A 20,902-nucleotide genomic window follows, 5' to 3' on the forward strand; every position below is an offset into this window, starting at 1 on the left:
TTTTATTTAACAGTTTTTTAAATCTTAGAACAAGAGAACGAAATCAAAGATGTCCAAATTGGAAAAGGAGAACTATCACTCACTATTGCATATGAGATAATATTATACAGAGAACTCAAATGCCTCCAACAAAACACTATTGGAAATAATAAAAGAATATAGTAAAACTGCAGACTACAAAAGCAATATATAAAAGTTGTTTGTATTTCTACACATAAAAAACTAGCAGAAAGAGAACTTTATAAAAATGATAAAATGAAAGAAATTTGCAATCTCATCAAAACAGAATAAAATACCTCGGAATGAATTTAACCAAGAAGATGAGAGACTTGTGCACTGAATACTAAAAGCCACTGTTGGAAGAAATTGAAGAAGAAAGAGAATGGAAAGATATTCTGTATTAATTGGTTGGAAGAATAAACAATGATAATGACTATTTTACTTATCAAAATATTTGAGAGACTATTTAAGTAGGCATTATTATAAAACAAAACCATTTGCTGAAACTTTCACCTAGAAGCTCTTATCCCTTTTACAACTATTTAAACTATTTACTGCTATTACATTTTAATTTTCTGTTAGAAAGTTGTATGGTGAAACATTAAATCAGTCATTATTTTATTTTTCTTCTTGGATAACATGAGGTTATTTGGATTAACAAAATCAAACTTAATGATGCTAGATTGTTGAGAGTGACCAAGTGCGGAGATTTACTGAGGGACTGGATAAGGGCATTAGCTGCGGACTCCACTCTAGGGGGTCTGACTCAGCTGCTGTCCGAGAGCAATAAACTCTGCTTGCTCAGCCTTTCTGCCTCCCGCCTTTCTTTCTTGCGGCTGGTCACAGAAATTGGGACAAAACATAGATATGTCTTAATAATGATAAAGATATGTCTATTATAATTTAAATTTTATACTGGCTTTCATTTGCCAATATCTCCTTACATCATGTTAACTTGAAAAACATTTCAGTTAATTTCTGTTTTTTTAATCTTCTGTACCTGTTCAGATTAAAATAAAAGCTGAAGGTCTTTGTTTGCATCTTTCTAAATATTGCATTCAGGTTTCTATTATTTTTCTGATTTTTAGATATAACTTATATAAGCACTTATAGTAAACTAATTAAATAGATATTTTTCAGAAATTTGGTAATGACATTAGAGGTAAAAATATTACACCTATATTATAGATATTGTATATGAAATACAACATTCAGACAGATGCAAACAGAGAACTTACAGCTTTTATTTTTTTTTATTTTAATCTTTGAACAGGTACAGAATCATTTGTGTTTTAGATTTGAGGTGAGGAAGCCTTTATATAGGTGCTTTTAATTTTAAAAGAGCTTCCCTTTCTCCTTTTCCCATCTCCTAAAGTTTATTTTTTAAAGAAAGATAGGCAGGTAAAACAATACCTGACACAAAGGGCTCTGGAGATAGTCCTCTGAGTTGCATTTCTGGTTTTGCAAAAGATTGCAAGACAAAGATTCCTGTGTATCTCTGCATACTGACTTTCAATTATGCCAATTTTCCTAGGTTTATAATTTTAAAGAGATCCTTTAAGCTTTTTAAGTTTCAGGCAAGAGGAACAGAAAATATTTCTGACAGTATTAGATGACCACATGGAGTCATGATCTAGAGTCACTCTCAAAGATAGCCAAAGGAAAGACAGACTAACAACTCTGTTGAAGGAAATTTGTTTTTCCTTCTTATGACAAGCGACTTAAAAAGTGGAGGATGGAGTGGTAAAGCAGGAGGCCTACAAGAAAGGGGTGGGATAGCACAGCCCTTATTATCTTTCAGTCATTCATTGGCCTCCATCAGTTTTCTAGAGGGATACAACTTTAGAATCTTGTCCCTTAGAGGCTTTTAAATACCAATTAAAATAAGCATCCCATCTAAATTCACAATTTTCAAGTTTGGAGTGCAAAAGAAAAGTTTTAGAGTTCAATAGAGATCCAGAGTGACCATTGTAATATTTAATCTTTGTGTTACCAGTCTAGCAAGATAAGAACTGTAAGTTTTACAAGAGCAAGGATTATAACCTTTGTACATGAAACCAAATGTACTCTGAAAGAGAAAGTAGAACTGAGATGTATACCAACACAAATCTAGGTTCTCACAGCTGAAGGACATCCTTGCTGCAGTTCTCACCATGAGTTGACCTTTGAGTGAGTCCACCCCAGATCCCAAATAAAGGCATAGCCTGAACCCCAGGAAAGGAGTTTAGAGATTGAGAGGACTCTTAGTTACATGAGATAGCAGTCTGTGGAAGCAGTTCAAGAGGGTGCCCCACCTCTTCCAGAGGATACTGGCTTGAAAGAAAGATCACTCCATGTTCCATTTCTGATATGTTAATCTAAAAATTCAGAGGAGTTTTTAAAAGGCAAAGCATGTTTTGGGATAGTAAAGAATTGTAATTTGGGGATCATGGATCCAAGTTAAAAACTCAAGAGGAACAAAAGCTAGGGAAGGAGGGTTTCTTAAAAGAAGGATAACTGATACCTCAGTTAATAAACAAATAATCCCTACTTATCCCTGTTATGAAAGTAATAGTCAAATGAAAAAGTCATATGATAAAGTGGTAGGATGGAAGGGCCACAAAATAAACACAGATAAAAGTTCATTTTTATCAGTGTTTTCAAACAGGATATTCTTGTTCTTGCTGGCTTCTTGGAATGTCAGTGGCTTGATTCAGACCATATAAGCCAATTCCTTTGCTAGGGCTCCATTTAAAATAACTCTAGTGCCCAGAAGCAAACCTGAACATCCATGGACAGTTAATCTATGACAATGGAGCCCAGAGTATACATTGGAGAAAGGAGGGTATCTTGAATAAATGGTGTTGAGAAAACTGGACAGCTGCATGCAAAAAATAAAATGGAACTAAATCACCACCTTTCGCCTTACATAAAAATCAACTCAAATATATATATATATATATATATATGTATATATATATATAAACTTGTATGTAAGACCCAGAACCATAAAATACATTGAAGATGACATAGGCAAAACATTCCACATTGGTTTCAATGATGTCTTTGTGAATTTGTCTATAAGGCAAGAGAAACAAAATAAAATATAAACCAAGGAAACTACATCAAATTGAAAGGCTTCTGTGCAGCAAAAGAACCTATTAGAAAAACAAAAAGATCCCCATCAGAAAGAACAAAATATTTGCACATCACATATTTAACAAAGCACCAATACCTGTATAAAGAATTCATGCTACTCAAAAAAATGAAAAAGAAGTAACCCAATCAAAAGTGGGCAGAAGAGCTAAACAGACACTTTCTAAAGAAGATATACAGGTGGCCAACGGACACATGAGAAAATGCTCATTATCACTTATCAGGGAAATGCAAATCAAAACCACAATGATATCATCTCACACCTGTATGAATGGCCCATATCAAAAGGACCGGAAACAAATGCTGGTGAAGATATGGAGGAAAAGGAGTCCTCTTTACACTGCTTGGTGGAAATGCAGACTGATCAAACCCCTAGGGAAGATAGTATGATGGTCTCTCAAAGTATTAAAAATAGATCTGCTATATGACCCAGAAATTCCACTCTTTGTTTTCTATCATTTGAAGAAGACAAAAACACTAATTTGAAAAGATAGACAACCTCTTATGTTCATTGCAGGTCTATTTACAATAGTCAAGTTATGGAAACAACCTAAGTGCCCAAAAGACACAGGAGTGAATTAGAAAAAGTGTTATACACACATACACTACTCATAAACATATATACATACATACATACACACACACACACAAAATGGAATGCTACCAGCTATTAAAATAAGATGAACTCTTCTATTTGCAACAACATGGATGGAGCTGCGGGTACTAAGCCAAGTGAAATAAGTCAAAAGATGAAAAACAAACACTGGATGGTATCATTTATATGTGGAATATAGAGAAACAGAACAAAGAGTCAGGCAAAGCCAAGCAAATAGCAAACCTAGACATCTGTTTGTGGAATTGAGGCTATAAAATGGGATGGGGAAAAAAGGAGGGAAAGCACAGTAAATTATGGTGGAGGACTACGGCTGCCTTGGTGGGTGTGGTATGGCGACATGCATCAGAGGAGGACTAAGCCTATGTTTTTGAATCATATATTTTATTGTAAATCAATGATACCTCAGTTAATAAACAAATAATCCCTACTTATCCCTACCACCCCCAAAATTCTGAACGCTTAAGGGATAAAAATATCCCCAAGTAGTATTAGAAATGTATATAAAACATATTGAATAGCAGGAACAAATACAAAAATTTTAATGGTCTCACACACAAAAATAAATAAAATAGTTCTATGATAGCAACTTTCACAGAAGTCAGATCCTTAAGTTATCACTAATTTAGACTGGCGGCACTAAAGGTACATGAAGGGACAGAAAGAGTGTGCTATAACCAGGACTGCTCTAGAAACTTTAATCTATATATCTCAAGTTGATTCAGTGGGTACCAATCTGAAGCACATGACAAAGAAGTCAGGTAACTGCAAGTTAATGATAGTGTAAGATAAAGGAAGAAGAGGAGAGGTACCGGCCCAGAACAAATAAAAAGAACTTGCTACTGCTTGTTCGGTAAGATAAAGAATAGCATAAATTTGAAAAATCCAAAGTTTGGGTGTTCAGCAAAGAAGAGAAAATTTGATGGCAAGAATGAAAATTGGTGAGACTAAGTTTTAGTCTTGTTGATTTTGATGCATCAGAAGTACAAGCAGAGGGTGTGCATATTTGGAAATGTGAGATCAGATTAGAACTCAGGAGAAGTTGAACTTGGGAAAAGATTTGGTAGAAACTGGCATAAATTTCATATCTGACACCCAGGAGCAGATGAATTTACCAGCAAAAATGGTAAGGATGCTGAAATAGAAGAAAGAATGTACCAAATCAAGGATGTTATAAATAAGTCACCAAACTCAACTTTGCCTCACTTGCACTGAAAGAATATGAGCTTGATCACAAAGATGGAAAAGGGGAGAACCAAGTTCAGGGAACAAGAAGGAGCCAAATGAGATCAGTCACTGCAAGCCAGGACAGGACCAGACAGGCCACAGAAGTGGTTTGGAAGAAATGACACTGCACTGTTGCCTGCTCAGTATGCTCAGCATTCTGACACTGTATGACTGCCCTGGAAATAAACTTTTGGAGCTACTTCTATTTGCAGAAATGATTTGACTGTGCTGGCCTAGAGCTTCTGCTGGCCATGGTATAGGCCACATGCCAGCAGGTTAAAAACAGGAGGGAGACTAGAAGGCAAGGGAAGAAAAGGGTAGTAACAGCCTCCACTCCATTCCTGGGTTCTGCCTGCCTCTATCTCTCCAGACCCATGCTAGTGATAGAGCCAAGCAGACAGGCGTCCAGATGCTAAGCAGCCAAAACTGTCAAATGCTCACTAAAGCACGAAGGAAGGAAAGGCAACTGAAGAACAGGGTGCAGTCTCAGAGGAGAAAAGAAAGAAGTGGTTATGTGGTCTCAGTGGCAAACCACCACCAGGCCAAAGAGGATGTGGGCAAACGACCAGGACATTGAAGTTATGGGCACCTTTATGAAGAAACAAGTCAATTTAGTGGTAGCTAGATTAAGAAAAAGATAGAGAGGCAGAATGAAGTAACAACATGGGGGCTATGTATAAACTATTATTTTCGAAAAGCATGGAGATTGAAGGAAAAATAGCCAAGAAAGGTTGTTTCAAAACATGAGATATTTGTGCATATTTTAGAGCATTGGGCAAGAATCTATAAAGAGGGTAGCTGAAAATTACAGAAAAAGGAGTGAAGTAAGATCCTAGAGGATATTGCAGGGGTTGGGATCAAGGGCAAGGGGGGAGGAGGAGGGAGATGAATAGAAATGGGGGCAAGAATAGAAATGAGAACAAGCAAGTCTTAGTTCAGTTCCTTTAATTCAGCTTAACAAATCACAGTAACCTGGGAACTGTGAAATATACAAATATTGGTAAGGCCTTGATCTTAAAGAGCTGATAAGCTAGCCACTTTAGATTAGATTACAGATCTATAATGTTCACTCAACCATAAAAATGCTATAACTTCAGTATTTTTAACTGTAAATACCAATCCAAATACATAAAAGTTTAATAAGGTCAAACAAGATACAATTGCTACAAGTGTTCAGTGCAGAAAGCAAAAATTTTCAGCCAGGAGTTTTCAAGGATGAAGCTACTGTACATAAAGTGTGTATAGGTGAAAATGAGCATTTAGAAGATTTCCCAAAGAAGCAAAGATATAAACTAAACTACACCAAGAACTAGATAATTAGAGAAGACATTTATCAATGATTAGGCTACCCATTCTCTGAATCTCTTGTTGAGTTTCCTCCAACTTATCAGACACAGTTACCACTTTAAAGGGGCTCAGCAAACAGCCAAGACGGTTATGGTACGGTTAGCTTATTTATGGCTTTATGGTGTGTCATAGGAGCAGCTAATGTGGCTGTTGATATGCAACTGCTCTCACACAAAATGCACTACAGGTCAGGGCGTGGGCAGCAGTCAGTGACAGGTGTAACTTCTGAGGCTGGCAGGAATGTTTACTGGAAGTTACATGGGAAGACTGCCACAACATGTGAGAGTAAGACCACTATTCAATATGGCCAGAAGATGCATGTCAACACTGGCTGAAACTTCCTTTGTTACCGCTTCACCTCACTTCTTTCTGGGAACTGGGAAGTGAGTATTTTTGGTGAGGAAGGTGAAGGTGACTGACTGAATGACTGGCATTACCCTGTAATGGGGTTTCAGCATCCCTCCACAGAGGCTCAGCTGTGTGTCACAGGTGATCAATATAATCGACCCACCTGTGGGCAAAAAGGGGTGGGTGGCATGGCCTGACCAAGTTAGAACAACAATTGAAAAGCCATGGAAGATATCTTCATGAATCCCATTGAGTTGAAGGCAGAAGCTGACACAATGCTCATGGACCGCTGCAGGTCCTTCACACTGGACCCTCCCTGACCCCAACCACACACACACACACACACACACACACACACACACACAGGTTCCCTAGGCAGTGGGCATATCACCAACGAGAGGAAGATGCAGACAGAAAACAATGGCTGTGTTTGGAAGCTCCATCTCCACACATCTGAATTGGCTGTTCTCCCAGACTTGGTTTAGTTTTTTTCTGGGTACTATTTGTTCTCCCTGTCATGGGTCAGCCTAATTTGCTGGTAAAGGAGCAGACACTTTGTATTCCTAGTGATTAAACAAAAACTGAAGGAGTCATCTCTCCTAAAACAGGGAATTTTTTTAACATCATTGATCATTCACATTTCTTCCCCCAAAACAATTTTTTAAATGATTTTGTTTAGGGCCCTTCCTGGTGGTGCAACAAGTTAAAGCATAGCACTACAAAGCTATCTGCAGTTACTTATGCAGGAAGCTGACCCACATGGCACAGCAGACCTCTCCTATCTTTCCCACTGGTCCTCTCAGCAGTGTACTTCATAAATTTGCCTGTTCTGCTCCCCACTCTGTTTCTGGTGAATTCTCTTACCACCCCTACCCTTCTGGCCTGCACTCCAGTTCTGTATGCATAAGTAAATAAATCTTAAAAAAAAAAAAGACTTTGTTTAAAATAAAAAATAAAAAAGGAAAGGAAGGAAGCAAAGGAAAAGAAACTACTTCTCTAAAAGCTGAGAGATCAGAACACATTTTGCCCACCACCTATATGTGTCAGGAAGAAAGGCTTAATTTATCAATTAGGCATTGTGGCCTCTGAGGTCAGCAGTGGCAGCAGCAATACAGATTCTGTGGCATGATTTTAGCATGTAATAATGTTCCATCTACTGCTTATAGTACTTCTCAGAGCCTGCTTCTCTAGTCCTAACAATTCCACAAAGTCTGAAAACCTTTTAATACATTTCTTTTAAAATGGTTATATTTTCTCTATGTTCCTTACAACTAAGAATTCTGACAATATAATAATCCTGACTCATACCAATGTGATCATGGAGAAATTCATACTTCAGCTTAAATAAAGAACTGGGGTGGGGGAGAGGGGAATAGATCAGTCAAGGTCATATCAGGAAAACAGCTTTTTAAGCACATCCAATAATACAGAAGATCAAAGCATTATACTGTCTCAAAAAGGACCAGGAGCAAAGTTCAGAGGAGACACTGTTGGAATTCAAGAAACTTATAAATAGATTTCAGAGACCACTACTGTGAATATTGACCTTCTACAACACCAAAATAGGAGATTATCAATCTTGGCATATTTGCTCAGATGTCTGCCATCTGCTGATGCTCATACACTTGCCCAGAGAGGCAGCTGGTGGCTTTTCCTCTCCTACCTTGCAGATCTCATACCAGTGTCCTCACTGAAGGACTCTAAACTGAAAGTGCAATGGTAAGAGAATCTGGGAAATATAATTTTCAAATTTCCAGTCCTGTCTAAAGTGTTTAGAAGGATGGTCCTTGAAGACAAGTGTACCCACTCCCAAGGCTCAAATGCCTAGGTCCTACTCTTTTCTATCTTTCAGTTTCCTCACTCTCCTGCCTCCCCTCTATCTGCCAAACCTATAACCTTAACAGTGATAATCTGTCATGGTTTCCCTCTTCCTCCCTGTCATCTTGACTGTCTTCATACCTCTTCTCTCCTTTTTTCATGTTATTATGCTCTAGAATTATTCATTGTTTAAACTCTTCTAAAATTATCTCCTCGCTGTGTACTGATGACTCTCTGTCTCCAGAACAGATGTCTCCTCAGTTCCAGATGAAAAGGATCAGTGACTTTCCTCACAGTCCTACAATAGATACCTCATGTTCATCAAATCTAAAACAAAACTTATTTTACCCTTAAATCTTCCCTTTTCTCCTATTTCCCTTATCACAGCAAATGACACCATCATTTGCCAGTTGCCCACTGGAATTTATTGTTATCTCCCACTTCCCACTTCCAGATATGATTGCTTCCAAATAGCTCTAGAATATGTCACCTGCTCTCCTTTTCCATAGACACTGTTATAATTTAGGCCCTGGCTGAAACAAAAAACATTTTATGTTAAAGGCCAATACCTCTATCTACAATGCAAAATTAAAATGAAAAAAACAATTTGCATCATTAGTTTATCATGCTAGAGTTACTGAGACCATCAAAGTGTCCAAAACAAAGACATCTGCTGTGAGGGGGTATGTGCCAGTACTCCACACAATATTGGTTTAAGCTGATAATTGCCTAGGATGTTGAATTGATTTTTGTCCCATAATTTGGTGTCTAGTGACTTAAGTATCTGGCTGTTAGAGAAAATCCCATTACTATTTGGCAAACAATTTCATACTGGATTGATTAGCCATGAAATGAATGCAAGTGGTTTGCAAAGCTTAAATATGCACTTAATAGTTTAAATATGAGATGACATTGACAGCTTTCCAAGTAGTGCTGATAATCTAATAGAGCAGAAAGCAGTTCACTAACACATATAAACACAATCCTTACATATTGCTGTTACTACCCCATTTTCCTTATACCTCCAGAATTTCCCATTTTTGTTTGATTATATCCCCATTTTGTTCATTCTGACACCTTTCAGGGATAATGGGCTATCACAAATACAAGTAAAGCTACAATGACCACTGCAGCCTTTATTGCTGATTTTATTTCCCTCATCCATTATTTATATTTTAAATGGAAGAACAAGTTTGTTTGGAAAACATCAGGCCCAGTAACATATATACAATTTAAAGAGAACTGCAAGGAATTTTCAATTGTACAAGAACTGAGTCATTACAATCAGAAATTTCTTTAGAATAACTAGGCCTAGTTATTCCAAAAATAACAATCTAATTCTATTAATAACAGCTTATTTTATCTGTCTGCCTCTACCATCTCCCTTATCTCTCATCCTACCTATTCCCATTGTTACTGTCCTACTTAGTTCTCTCTTCATCTCTTTCCTATCAGCTCTTTCAGTCTTGTCAACTTTAAATTTACCCACATTTGCCACTGTAATTTTTTCATCTTATTAAAAATGTAAATCTGAGTTATTTTTGGTCAAACCCTTTCAACGGTCCATTGAATGCAGCGGATAAAGGTCCTGATTGTTGCAAATAGGACCATTTTTGTTGTTGACATGGATATCCACCTGACCTTCTAATATCACCTTTGGCCACTTTTTCACAGACAGATCCTTTTCCATTCCTGGGTATCCAAATGCACTACACCGAGTCAGTCTTGATAACACTGTATACAAAATTCTAACTTCTGGGAAGTCCTTCACCCCCTCTCAAATGGCAGCCTCTCTCAGTCCCCAGTTTCAAATTCTAATCTATGTCTCACTACTCTAAATTTTTCCATTACCAACACAAGCAGAATTAACTATTCCTTCTTTAACCATGGTGTTACCATGTCTCCATTGTTGCACTAAATCATGTATGTTTCTTCGTATGTCTCATTTTTCATTTGGCTCCAAGATACAAAGAGAAGGATCATATCTTGTCCTTTTTTTATATCTACAATTCTATATTTAATACCTAATAATAAGTGTCACTTATTACTACACTACCCCACAATTATTTCAGGTGTTGATCAAAATGTTTCCCTCATTTAATTTTCATGATAACCTTATGAAGTGGGCAAAATTATTAGCTCCATTTTGATACATAAAAAAATAAAGCATAAGGGCCCTCCCTGGTGACGTGGTGGGTTGAAGCACACCACTAAGAAGCTTAAACCAATTCTGCATGGGTTCAATCCCTGCCTGCCCCGGAGGTGATCCACATGGCGTGGCAGACCCCTCCTGGCCCGCCCGCTGCTCCCCTCAGCAGTGTACTTCATTGTTCTCCCTCTGCTCCCCACTCTGTCTCTGGTGGGTTCTCTCACCCTCCGCATCTCTGGCCTGTACCCCAGTTCTGTATGAATAAATAAATCTTTAAAAAAAAAAACAGTAGGTACTGAATATGTTAGTTAATAAATGTGGTATGATTGCTTTTCAAAAAGTTTAATGTAGACATTACTTCTGAAAGTTCCCAAATACTGTGGCAACTAGGTGTTGATACCTTGGTGCAGATAAGGTGTACACAGTGGCACTAGTACAGCTATTTGAGTTGGTAAAACCTCAATTATCTGCCATTCTTAAGATTTACTACTTTGTTTTGTTTTTATTTTTATTTTTATTTGCTATCCTGGCTTTGTAAATCATTTTCTCCTTCCCTCATCTTGTCTGTATCCAAAATCATTATCCACATGAATGGTTGGTACTAGTATTATTTATATGTCCTTCAAATGTCAAATACACAGGAAGGTTGCCAAGCCTAGGAAAAATAAAAGGCCCACTTCAATACCACTAAGTGGGCAGTTCTTGTGCTAACTTAATGCTTACCTGATCTAAGGCCCTCCAGCAAGACACTCACTAAGACAAATTTGAGAATTATCTTAGATTGTGAAAAATACATTTTAATGTAAGTACTTGAGAACAGACGAGTAAATCAGGAAGTTGTATATATACACAGTCAACTATAGGAAAGGATGAATTCTTACCATCTGTGAAAACATGGATAGAATTGGAAGAGATTATGCTATATAAAGTAAGTCATAAGAAAAATGACAAATATGACATGGTTTCACTTATATATGAAGTATAAACAAAAGAAAGGGTCAGATAAAACCAACCAATAACAACCTTCAAATATGACTGTAGAACTGCAGCTGCTAGAAAAGAAGGGAGCAAAGTGAGGAGGGGAAACAATGGATTATGGTGGGGACTACAGGTGTCTGGAGGTAGGTGTGGTGTGAAGAGTGAAACCTACACTACTAAGTCATATATAGTGTTACATATAGGGTTGCAGCAATTTTTTAAAAAATAGTTTTTCTGTGAAATACAGTTTTGCAATTCTTTAGCATCACTGCACATTAGCACATGATCCTAGCTAGACTGTTAACTGATATGGGTTATTTCCAGAAAGTACTTACATCTTAATAACTTCAATATGCTGAGTACAAATGCATAATCTATATGGGAATTTGGGGGAAAGTGGAAGATCAAGGGCTGTGCTATTTCACATTCAAGGATTAATGCCAAATCACACAGTTTGTGCAACTGTCTCTTGGCTCTGCCAGTAAGATAGAAAGGTGTTACAGACAACACCTTCAGTTTCTAGATTAATTTGTCAGGAACACCAACAACCTATATTAAAATCAAATGTGATCAGTAATAATCTCGGCAGTCATCCCAAGATAATCTACCCTTTTCCCAACATAGGTGAGAAAAGAGAAAACATAATGAAGGAAGAAGAATAATAAAGTATTTCAACCCAAGGATTTCACTATCTCGTTCTTTTGAGGTGACTCATGCCTGTTTTCCTTACTTCATACTTCAGCCAGTCTGTCATCACAAAAAGCAGTGACAAAGAAAGACCTCTTGCCAAGGGCAATGATTGGGTGGGTGAGGAAAATTTGGGCACATACAACTATAACCTCTACTTTTTGTTTCTGTTCTTCTCAACTCTCTTCAACTTCTTGTTCCTGGGTGCAAGAATTCTGCTCCTATGAAATCTTACCCTCTAGGTGTATCTCATACCCATGTGGCCTCTCTGGTGGGGCAATAGGTTAAGTCACAGCAGCACTATGAAGCTATCAGCAGCCACTGCAGCATGAGTCCCATCCCAGCCAGGAAGCTGACATGGCAGATCTCCCCTATCTCACCTGCTGCTCCCTCAGCAGTGTATTTCAGTAGATCTGCCTGTTCTGCTCCCCATTCTGTCTCTGGTGAATCCTCTCACACTCCACCACACACACACACACATCTGGCCTACGCCCCAGCTCTTGTATGAACAAATGAATAGATAGATAGATAGATAGATAGATAGATAGATAGATAGATAGATAGATAGATAGATAGATAGATAGATAGATAGATAGATAGAAAAATCATCTTTTTTTTTTTTAAGTGTGCCGAAGTTACTTTCTGAGGTGCTTTGCTTGGCATCTTAGCCTTATTCACCTTACCTTCCCTGCCCCACGTCCCCACTACCCTGTCATTTTTTTCTGGGCAAACTTCCTATATTAAGAGTCCTGGGGAGCCTCCCTGATGGCAGATACTTTTCACAAAAATTATCCTAGAGCCTGTTTCTAGGAAACCCATCTCAAGGAAGACCATCTCCTACACCACTAAGCCATGTAGATAGGCTGTCTTTGTAGGAGGTGCCCAAGTTTGATCAAATTAGCTATGAACAAGGATATAGGTTCCTAAGGAACAGAGCACCGAGACCTGTACATTTCCTTTGTCAGGGGTTATGGGCCTGAGCTATCACAGTCTCAGCCTCTCTGAGTATTAGAAGCAGAAGCCCAGAGCCAGACAGCAATCCTGAGGAGGCTCTTAAATATTCATATGGGTAATGCCTGCTCTCACAACTACGGCAATGTGGTAACAAGTGGAGGCAACAATTGTGAAATATGTATGCCAGATCATAGAAACTAAAGTGCTGTCTGTATACAGTGTGGAATTGACAATCTGCAGTCATAAAAAGTACTTTGAAACATGAAAGACAAAGATGTAAGGAATATCTTTGAATAGAGTATCAAAAGGAAAAAATAAACCTACAGCTATACATGCACATCACACATACACATGTAATCATACACACACACACGCATATATATAAAGACTCCAGAAATCAACCCTACTTGTTGAGTGTAATGTAAGGTTGAATCACACTGAAATATCTTAACAATTATCTTCCTATTAACTCATTCACAGGGGTGTCTGACCACCAGGGCGAAGAAACCAATTAGTTATTTATAAGGTATACATTTAGTTATGTTTGGATTTTGTTTTAATTTGAATTGCTAGGTGTCTGTTCATTGAGTAAATTATATCCAGTAACCCTGACAGATGATTTACAGATTAATTGTTTTACAATAAGAATAAAAATATAACAAATCCTTTGAACTTATAACTACTCACCTTAACTCACAGAGTTGTCATAATACTATAAAACAGGCAAACAATAAGTGATATCACAAAACATACAAAGTATCCTTGAAAGAATGAAAAAAATGTTCAAAAAGATTCTGTCCAAATTTGTTTGTAATGACCTCATGTAGCATAGTGATTCAAAGTCTATCCACAAAAGAGAGGGGAAGGTGTTATGGAACAAGAAAAAGTTTCAGTTTTTTATCCTTGACATATCATCCTCTGTTACCATTGTTCTTTGGATTAAAAGGAGTTATGACAGATAAAAACATAAGACATGATGCTTGATCCCGTGGGTATGATAAACATGCACATAATTATAATACAAAGGGAATTCTATCACGCATTTTCATTCTAGCTGATAGAATCAGGGTTAACTTTAAGAAGAGGCCTATTTGAACTAGACTTCAGGGAACAATATGATTCCCACAAGAAGAGTCAAGAGTATAGGAAGATCCAAAGATTTATTCTGTGAATATCACTTTTCATTATCACAAAAGAAGGTAAATCTTACAAATGCTAGCTTCTTTCTCTTTCAGAGTCTCTCATTCATTTATCTTTAAGAAGAAAAGCAGGAGAATTGCCTACATCAAAGTGACCAGAAGCACCAAGTACTGGCTACACTTTAGAGAAAAAGAAACCCCCTTACATTGTTGGTGGGAATGTAAACTGGCCCAGCCACTATGGGAGTGTGTAGAGGTTTCTCAAAAGAATGGATCTGTCAAACTGTTACAGGGTAGCCCAGAGTGAACTGGCCGCCTGTCTGTGGGGCCTCACCAGCACATTCACAATTCGGTTATACTGCAGGTACACACAAAAGGGTCAATAATGGGTTTATTTACAAAAGGGGAAAGGAATAGGAAACAACCGAAGGAAAGAGAGCGGGATACAAAGTAACTGGAATACCTTACAGCTAGGGTGAGTCACCAGGTCAGGAGGACCGTTTCCCGAGCAAGAGAGCAAGAGATGCAATCACACCCTATTTATCCCCCCAAATGTCCCAGAATTCATTCCTGCTAGCTTTGCCCTTGGGTCCTGGCAGTTCTCTCCCTGGCACTGCTGAGAGTTGTAGTTTCCAATCACTGGAGTAGTGTGTAGGGTCCAGAAAGCTGGAGTAGGGAGGTGGAGTCCATAAGACTCTGCAGAGTTCCTTTAGGACATCCTTCCCCTTAACAAAATGATCCAGCAATTCTTCTCCTAGGTATGTACTCAAAAAAAAAAAAATTAGAAAGGAAGCCCCAGTGTTCATAGAAGCACTACTTACAACAATTAAGTTATGGAAACAATCTAAGTGTCCCCAAGCAGATAAATGGAATATTACACAGCAATCAAAAGGTTAAATTCATTCCATTTGTAGTAACATGAATGGAGTTGGAAGAGATAATGCTAAGTGAAATAAGTCAAAAAGGAAAAAGACAGATATCAGGGTGATGTCAATACTATGTGGATATAGACAAACCAAACTAAGAACCAGAAAAAGATACCTTTGAGAGCCTCCCTGGTAGCACAAAGGTTAAAGGCTCAGTGTTATCAAGTTATCACCAGCAGCAAGGTTTCGATCCCTGGCCAGGGAGCTAAAGTATATGGTTCAGCAGACCTCTCCTGTCTCGCCCGCTGTGCTCCTCAGCAGTGTATTTCAGTCAATCTGCTGTTGTGCTGCCCACTCTGTTTCTGATGAATCTTCTTACCACCTGTACTTCTGGCCCATACCCCAGTTCTTCCATGAATAAACAAATAAAAATAAGTTTTAATAATAGTAATTTATTTTAAATAACCCTTGAAAATAGACTATGAAACTTAAGGATCTAAAGGGGAAGAAATAGAAACAAAGAAGGAAGGGGGAAAAATGGACTATGGGCCCTCCCTGGTGGTGCAGCAGGTTAAAGTGCAGCACTGTAAGCTGGTGGCAACCACTTCAGTGCACTGTCTTTGGTGAATCCTCTCACTGCTCCTGTATCTCTGGCATGTATCCCACTTCGGTATGCATAAGTAAATAAATCTTTAAAAAATGGGCTATGATAGTGGAAAAGGGGTGGATTGTTGGGGCAATCCGATGGGTGCAATACCTGAAGGGGAAATACTAATATTACCACAACTAAAAGAATAAATTATTATTTTTTTAAAAAGAATAACTGATTTTTTTACAGAAAATAATAATTTTTTTCTGGAAATCCTCTCACATGTGTCTATTACCATATCTACCACAAAAATTCAGACTTGTATTATTGCTCCCCTAGAAATTTGCAGGAGTCTTTTAATTCATTTCTCTATTTTTAGTTTCCTATTAAATTGCTACCATGTTCAGACAAATACTATCAAGACAAGGCTCTGATTATGTTAGACTTTCTACTAAGACTTCAGTGGAACCCAAACAACTGCCAAGTCAGATACCAAGCCCTTATCTCCTATTTTAGAATTCAGATGCAAGTGAAGACCAGACTGAAGAAAGAGCAATACCATCTATAAAAAAATAAGAAGAGTGAAGACAGTGACCTAAAGATCTCATCTCTCTCTAAATTTGGTGCATAAATAAATGACTTGTAATGAAAAGTAAACTGTGGTCTTTTTGTGACAGTTGACAAGCTGGGCCCTCCCTGGTGGTGCAGCATGTTAAAGCACAGCACTAGAAGCTAAAGCCACTTCAGCATGAGTTCGATCCCCACCCAGAGCTGATCCACGTGGTGCAGCAGACCTCTCCTGACCCTCCCACTGCTCCCCTCAGCAGTGTACTTGTTGATCTGCTTGTTCTGCTCCCCACTCTGCCTCTGGTGAATCCTCTCACTGCCCCTGCACCTCTGCCACAGTTCTGTATGCATAAATAAATAAATCTTTAAAAAAAAAGTTGACAAACTAATTTGAAAGTTCATATAGAAGAGCAAAAGAGCAGGAATAACCAAGATAATTTTGAAATGGAAACACAAATACACTCTCTCCCCTCCCAGAAAGTGAGATTTATTTTAAAGGTATACTAACAGGGCAGAGATAGGGAATATTTTCTTTTATATGCAGCTATATTCAGAATGCAGATGGTGTCCCACGAACTCATGTAAGTGTATTTATGACAAAGGTTGTACTATGAATCCCTGTGAAAAATATAAATGTTGAGATAATCAACCATAGAAAAAATGACTCCAGTTTCTCACATGTACTTAAATGTCTCCAAGTAGATTAAAGACCTTTAAAAAAAAAAAAACTTTACAAGAGAACACAGAACAATTTTATGATCTTAAAGTAGGAAAGAATTTTTTTAAGATTTATTTTATTTATTTATATATACAAGAACTGGAAGGGGGTGAGGAGGGCTAAAGGTACAGGGGGTGAGAAGATTCACCAGAGACAGAATGGGCAGCCTACTAGGTAGATTGACTGAAATACACTGCTGAAGGGCACAGAGGTCAATACAGGAGAGGTCTACTATGCCATGTGGGTTAGTTCCCTGGACAGTCATCAAACTGTTGTTGCAGTGGGTGGCAATAGCTTCATAGTGCTGAAACTTAACCTCTTGCATCACCAGGGAAGCCAAAAAAAAAAAAAAATTCAAACATAAATAAAAATAACTCACCATAAAAGAAAGCTTTATATATCTGACTAAAGTTTACAATAATTGTAGGGTTGCCATAAAGAGAAAAATTTTGCCTTAAATTTTGGAAAGATATTTGTAATGTATTTAAGTTCCAAAATTTTGATACCAGCACATACAAAAAACTCTGAAAAGCTAATAAGAAAAATGAGAGATCGTTAGAAAATGGACAAGTTAATAACTATCATCTCATAAAAGAGGAAGCAAAAACTATAATAAATAGAGTATTGATAACCAATCATCAGTTGTCATATCTCCTAGTTTCTTCCAATCTACCACAATGTAGAGCATTTGGAAACCAGAGTTTATATTGTTAAAACTTTGGTTACCCATCAACAACATCAAGTCAAGTTGAACACACAGACTTAAATCTAACAATTTGTTTTCTTAGATAAACTTTTGTGTACCAGTTTCCTTAAATGTTAAGCAAATATTAATATATCTTTGGATACATTCATGTAATTGTTTAATTATTATATTGATATTCATTAATTATATTATTAATATATCAATATAATTGTTTCTTTAGAGTGGTGTTTCTGTAGTCCTCATCCTTCTTTGGTGGTAAACTAATGCATCATTGAAAGTGCCCTGAACATTTAGTATGAAGAAAGAAGTCTGGACCCTCCCTAGTGGCCAACAGGTTAGGACATAGCACAGCAACCAGGGCAACTGCTTCAAGTGTGAGTTCCAACCCCCATCCCAGAGGTGATCCACATGGCATAGCAGACCTTTCCTGTCTTTCCCACTGCTCCCCTCAGCAGTGTATTTCATAGATCTGCCTGTTCTGCTCCCCACTCTGTCTCTGGTGAATCCTCTCACCACCCCTGCACCTCTGACTTGTACCCCAGTTCTGTATGCATAAATAAATAAATCCATCTTCAGATTCACATTACCTTCTCAATTTGGGAGGATTTATTTATGCTCACAGTTGCAAACATCTGCAAAAGAGCTAGTGAAACCAACATCAAACTAGGAAATTAACATTAGTGCAGTACTGTTAACTAAAATGTATACTTTATTTGGATTTCCTATTTTTCAAATGACACTTTTTTCCAGAACCCACCCATCACACCTTGATTTCCAAAGTTGGAAAGTTGGACCTTGATTTCCAAAGTTGGAAAATATGACCTTTATCTTCTGTTAAAGTTGAGAAAATAATTGTGCTACACCTGATCAGTTTCCCTGAGGAGCATAGACTCCTGGGCTTTGTTTAGTTATCATTTAAACTGTTGTTTTCTTGGACCAGATTTTGGCAATGTATTTAGTTAACTGAGAAAAGAACTTCCAATCATAGTAAGTAAAATTAAGAACATTATCCCAGTTTTTGTCTGTTATCAAAACAGTATCATGTCCTTGCCAAAGCCAAAATTTTGTCCTATTTCCCATGTCCAAAATATCTCTACCATTACAATTATTTGCTTAGTCCATGTATTTTGCTTCTGTCCTTTCTTTGGAAGAAGGTCACTAGTCTTAGATGCTATCATTGGTGTTTTTGGAATCCTCCAAAAAACTCAGGGTTATACATCTAATTTCTAATTTCTAATGCTTCTTATATCTGCAATGGTCAGTGGACTCTGAGAATCAGTTTCCTCATCTTTAAAATAAGAGGGCAGAGAATGAACTCCAAAATCTCTATAGTTCTGTAATTCTACAGTTCCTTGGAATTTGTACATGAAGTTAGGCTTGGGTAAGTGAATAAGTCAACCGTGTGCACTTTATGTCTAGTTTTTTTGGTCAACGTTTTATAAACATTCCAGTAGAATACTTCCTTGTCTGACAATACTATAGTTTAAAGTCTGTGGAAAAGTTGTTTATTTTCACAAGGTGAATTGTTTCATTTTGTTTTTGTTTTTCAAATGGATGAATTTCAACCTTATATTTGCCCTTTGGAGTCTATGTCCATGACTATAGTCCTCATGAGTTTAGTTATGACCAGGAATAAATACAGATCTTTATTATCACAGTGTAGTGGGAATTGTTCAAAATTTATTCTTAGACTAAGCCTTTGCCTGGGCCCCTGGGTTCTCCTTACTACACCTGGGATTATCTGTGGGCATTATCGTAACTGCAGTTTAAATGTATCCCATACTGGTTCTCTTTATGCCACAATTTATGCCATTTGAGGTGCTTCATTTGTAGTTTTTCACATCTGTATCTTAATCAATTTTAATGCTGGCTCAGGTATAATTCTTTCATTTGTTGAATCAGTATCATCTAGATCTAGCAAGGTGGACAAATCCTATGCTAGGCAGTTCAAGAGAAGAGAAATTTCCAGGGAAATGACTAGTTATAGAGATGTTGTTGAAAAGGCTAAAAATAAGAGATAATGAGTCTCCTCTCCAGAAAGTAGCAACTACAAGAAGCTGTTCCAAGGGAACTGCAGGACAGAGGACTGTTGTTATCAGCATTGGAGCCAACGCTGCTTTGTAGGAGCTGGAATCTCAGAGAAAGAATCACACAAAAGCAACGGGAAATACAGCAGGAGAGTTTTCTCTTTGGACGTAGACCATAAAGGAGGGCTTCCAGGCAGGAGCCAGAAACACTGAAAACAGTCACTGCCTGACATGAGTCCAAAGCAGGAGAAGAAGCATACCTTAATTCCTTGTCCTTCCAATTTTCCACCTCTTTGGCTGACTTTAAACAGAAGGCAGTGCGTGAGGAAACCTGAGATATGCAGTGTACTCCCTGGGGAGTCAAAGCTAGGAAAGGCAGGGTTAAATTTAAAAGAAAACCTGTACAAGATATCCTGTACAAGAATTGGGAAAGGAAATACAAACAACCAATAAACATAGGAAAATATGTCCCACCTCATGAGTAATCAGGAAAATACAAAGTTGAATCTTGATAAGAGAGCATGCCCCCGCCAAACTCATTAAAACACCAAGTGCTGTACACACTGCTTGGACTGCAAACTGGAAGGCACATTGGCATTGACTAATAACCTGATGGTGAACATACCCCATGCTTCAGCAATCCCACTTCTAAGAACACATTCTCAGGAAACTCTAGCAATGTGCACCAGGAGATATGTATACAAATGTTCTCCTGGTGCACATTGTTAGCTATGGTAGTTTCCAATCACCCACCTAGGACCTTCCCAAATGTCCCCTAACAAAAGAATGGATAAAGCTTTATTCTTATATTGAAATAGTAGGTAAAAGTAAGTGAAATATTGCTATGCACACCAACACAGATGAATGAGAAAGGGAAAAATTTGAGCAAAAAAGATAAGTGCCAAAAAACCTCAAAATAATCCATATACATAAAATGTTACACATGCTAAGTTATATGTACTTGAAGAAGTGAATACTGTATGGGGACAACTGTAAAGAATGGAATAGCAATTCAAAGGCATCGTACCTCTAGG

This window comes from Condylura cristata, unplaced genomic scaffold, assembly GCF_000260355.1.
Source record: "Condylura cristata isolate star-nosed mole 26May11 unplaced genomic scaffold, ConCri1.0 scaffold00002, whole genome shotgun sequence".
Lineage (NCBI taxonomy): Eukaryota > Metazoa > Chordata > Mammalia > Eulipotyphla > Talpidae > Condylura > Condylura cristata.